Below are 5,000 nucleotides of genomic sequence, written 5' to 3' on the forward strand. Positions count from 1 at the left end.
CCCCTGACTGCTACTCTACGGCTCTCTCTCTCTCTCTCTCTCTCTCTCTCTCTCTCTCTCTCTCTCTCTCTCTCTACCTAATTTCACTGACGTGTGTCCTCTAAAACTTTCCTCCTTCGTGTTTGTTCCTTTCCTTCTCACATCTTACAGTCCGCTATAAGAGAGAGAGAGAGAGAGAGAGAGAGAGAGAGAGAGAGAGAGAGCGCACCTGTGCCATTCACGGTCTCTATCGTGCTGCTAGTCACGTGCAAGGGAGCAAAACAAGGGCAAGTCTGTTGGTTTGCTGTGTTCATTAGTGACTCATCCTGTGTGTGTGTGTGTGTGTGTGTGTGTGTGTGTGTGTGTTTGTGTGCAAGCTTCAATCAATGGGCGTTGTAATTCACCCCGTCTATTACTACAAGTACTTCACAGACGACTTATATAATACAGTGGCCACGAGCAGTGCGTAATATCTCATACGCACCAAGCTGGAGAGTCTTGACGCCTATCTGGTTTCATTATCATCTCTACCACCACCATTTACAGCAACAACGACGAAGACGACAACTACTGATTATTCCTTCTCTCCCTTCCCTTTCACGTCCTCCCATCATTAGCTCTAATACAATTAGCGTTACCATCGTCTATAGCAAAGCACTAGTGTATCATTAGTATGACACATTGCGTCATAACTTTTAAGGAAAACAGCCACTATTTACCACCATATAACCCAAGTTTCCTATACATAAGCTTGTAAATCCTTCTTATATAATAAATTGTACCCAAGATAATGACATAGAATTAGATAGAAGGAAAACATAACAGACGTACGCGGAAAGTTTATTTGTAAGTATACGACACTTTTTTCCTCGGTCACCTCCCATAGACGCATACGTTGTGACGGCTACCCTCCTTCACCTCCATGGCTTAGGGCGGGAGGCGTACGAAAAATGACTGCGTTTCTTTTAACTTTGCGTAAGGAGAAAAGCCCAGACGCAATTTCTGGAAGTGGAGAGTTCCTAGCAGAAGCAGCATCTGAATGACGCAATATCCTTCCCCCTACCCCTATCCCTCACCCGTCCGTCCCTCACAACCCTGCCGCTCTCTCCTCACTGCTCCACGTTTCCTTCCTTCATCTTCTTTTTTCATTCCACGTCCATTCTTTTCTTTCCTATTTCATCACTTTAGTCAACCACGTGACGGGCGAGGACAGTTGTTTATATTCATCATCCGTAAGAGCACTACTTTCCTTGGCGGAGGTAAACGGCAAGTCTGGATGAGAAGAGTTCAGCAGCGTGGCGATGAATGGGACTGACTCACCCTCCCCTCCCACCCTAGGGCCCACCCCTCTCACGGTGACGTCATTGTGTAGAGTTGCCACCGTATCTTGCCAGCGTGTCCGAGCGTGCTCGTTCCCGCGACACATGTAATCATTCTACTGAGCTGAAACCAACCCGAGGAAGCTGGCGAGTGGCGAGTGTGTTTAGGAATGCATGAATGGTTGAACGTTAGAACCTGTGACGATAAGTATTGTTTGAGAGAGAGAGAGAGAGAGAGAGAGAGAGAGAGAGAGAGAGAGAGTTACTTTACTGTGAACATGTCTCGCTGCACACACACACCCACTCTCAGACACACACCGTACCATATACGCACATTCATTATACACAGGAGGAAAGAAGGGAAGGAGGGCGGGAGAGGAACAGTATCAGCATAATAAGCATCTATCCTTCTTCCTCTTTCCTCCGTCTCCCTTCCTCCATCCCTATATTTTTCATCTCCCCTCCACTGATACCTGGTACACACTATACTATACTATTATACCACGAACAAATAAGGCTTACTGAGAATTAACAAGAGACTGGAAATAAGTAAAAAAAAAAAAAAAAAAAATGAAGGGGGAATATTCAGGATTACGCAACTATAGGTAAGAAAAAAAAAAATGATGACTACTGCAAGTATTATAAACGAAGAAAAGAGGAGAAAAAAAGACTAGATTCTCTTCTCGCCCCATAAACCGCACGTGTCTTACTGAACGTTTAATATTCGTCCTTCACACACACACACACACACACACCTCGCTCCATCTCTCCCCCCATGACCCACAGCAACACTCCCGGCGTCGCTCGGTCGTTCAGTCGTCCAGTAGAGTCTGCCAAACGTTGAAGAGAGCGTGACCCTACCTGGTGCCTGCAGCAACCTAGTGAACACCAGCCAGCTGCAGCCAGTACAAACTCACCGCCGCACCCCGCCCTGACGTCACAAACAAGTCGCTAAGGAGAATTCGGGATAAAACGTCCATTAATAAGTTTGCGTTAATTGTGGATTCTGTGGAGAGAGAGAGAGAGAGAGAGAGAGAGAGAGAGAGAGAGAGATTGATAAAAAATAATCTAAAATTATATACATACTCAATCGGATACCTCGTCTTCCTCCTCCTCCTCCTCCTCCTCCTTCTCCTCCTCCTCCTTCTCCTCCTCCTCCTCCGCCTCCTCCTCCCCCTCCTCTACTTCCTCTTCATCACGTCTCTACACTTCCTGGAACTGTTATCCGACTCACGGCCCTGCAAGTTCCTGTGTGTGTGTGTGTGTGTGTGTGTGTGTGCCACTTCTTGTACTGTATTTCTTATTACATCAATCTTGTCACACACACACACACACACACACACACGCCCAGTAGCTCAGTGGTTAGAGCGCTGGCTTCACAAGCCAGAGGACTGGGGTTCGATTCCCCGGCCGGGTGGAGATATTTGGGTGTGTCTCTCACGTGTAGCCCCTGTTCACCTAGCAGTGCCTAGCAGTGCGTAGGTACGGGATGTAAATCGAGGAGTTGTGACCTTGTTGTCCCGGTGAGTGGTGTGTGCCTGGTCTCGGGCCTATCCGAAGATCGGAAATAATGAGCTCTGAGCTCGTTCCGTAGGGTAACGTCGTCAGGGACTGCAGCAGATCAAACAGTGAAACACACACACACACACACACACAGAGAGAGAGAGAGAGAGAGACACCATTTCAAGGTTAGCAGAAAACAAAATGATTGAAAATTCTTCCTGTTTGCTACTAAAACGTCATCTTATCAAAGAGAAGAAGAAGAAGAAGAAGAAGAAAAGAGGAACAGGAAGAAGAAAAATAAATAAAAAAAAGCTACGGGAAGAAGAGGAAGGTAAAGGAGAACGAGAAGGAAAAAAAACTCTAAGTAGGAGAAGTAAGAGTGAGTACGAAGCTCTTCCCTCCTCCCCTCCTAACACACACACACACACACACACACACAGAAGACCTTCCGACCAGCACGCCGCGGTGGTGACCTCACATAACGGAGCCTTCATTGCCGCTGCAGCCACGCCACTGTCCACTGCTATCCCTCCTGTCTACCCCCTACCCTCTCTCTAGTTAGCTACTCCTGTCTTCTCTACTGTTCCGGTGCTATTCTGCTGTTCTGCTAGTACTGTGCCGCTGTTACGCTTTCTCTTACTCGTGCTGTCATAGTTCTGGCGCCTCTTGTTCTGGTTATGCTGTTTGTCTTTATGTTAGGTGCTTCTGTGTTCTGTCTGCTGTTCTGTCTGTGCTGTTGCTGTAGTCTTGTATAATTCTGGTGGTTTTGTTTGTCCGTCTGCTTGTCTATCTGTCTGTCTGTCTGTCTGTCTAAGATGACGGTGCTTTTGACTATGATTTTCAAAGGTCTCTCTCTCTCTCTCTCTCTCTCTCTCTCTCTCTCTCTCTCTCTCTCTCTCTCTCTCTCTCTCTCTCTCAATACGTTCCTTTTTTCAGGTCTTGTCATTTACTTATTTTTTTTCTCTCCAGATCTTTTTTTTTATTTTTTTTTATCCTTCATGACCTTTTTCATTTTGGTCGTCTACATTTATTTTCTTATGACTGTCTTGTAGGTTTCATTTCCTATCTTTTGTTGAGCTCCCATTTATCCTCCTCCTCCTCCTCCTCCTCCTCCTCCTCCTCTTCTTTTTTTCCCTCTTTTCATCCTCTTTCCCAACGAAATCTGTTCATCATAATTTTTCTCTGTTGTATATTTAATCAAGACGAAGAAGAGGAAAATGAAAGAATGAGTAAGAGGAGAACACGGAGGAGGAGGAGGAGGAGGAAGAGGAGGCAATGTGGTTCCGTGAGAGAGAGAGAGAGAGAGAGAGAGAGAGAGAGAGAGAGAACTATTCTACATGGCAGACCATGACCCACTAGGGTACTACTTCTTCCTCCTCTTCCTCTTCTTCCCCCTTGCTTCTCTCTCTCTCTCTCTCTCTCTCTCTCTCTCTCTCTCTCTCTCTCTCTCTCTCTCTCTCTCTCTTTCTTTCCTGTTTCGTTGATCATCATTTCCTCAGTATTATCAACGGTATCTTTTGTCTTTCAATCATGGTGATGAGAATAATGATGAATATAGTAATGAGAGCAATAACTTCATTAAAAGCAATAACAATAACAACAATGATGATAATGATAACAATAATGATAATAATGGTAACAACAATAATAAAATGCCTGTACTTCTCTTTTCCTATTATTACTATCGCAGCAGCAGCAGCAGCATTAGCAGCAGTACTAGTCGGACATTCACCGCTATTACTTTATCATGTGTGCGACAGCTATCGTTACTATTATGAACGCCTGAGTTACTGGATGTTTAGCCAAGCGATGACCAAAACTGTCACTGACCAAACGTTGAGTAATGAATTGCCACACTACACTCGTAATGCCTTACTAAATGAACTAATTACGTAGCTCAGGTGTCACAAACTTAGTAAACACACACACACACACACACACACACACACACACACACACACACACACACACACACACACACACACTCTCTCTCTCTCTCTCTCTCTCTCTCTCTCTCTCTCTCTCTCTCTCTTCCCGTTACTCCACCCAATACGTATATGTACTTTTGGCGGACACAGAGAAACAGCTTTCCCTTTCTCTATTCACACCAAGCACTTTGTCTGTGTGTGTATGTGTGTGTGTGTGTGTGTGTGTGTGTGTGTGTGTGTGTGTGTGTGTGTGTGTGTGTGTGTGTGTGTG

This window comes from Portunus trituberculatus, chromosome 31, assembly GCF_017591435.1.
Source record: "Portunus trituberculatus isolate SZX2019 chromosome 31, ASM1759143v1, whole genome shotgun sequence".
NCBI lineage: Eukaryota > Metazoa > Arthropoda > Malacostraca > Decapoda > Portunidae > Portunus > Portunus trituberculatus.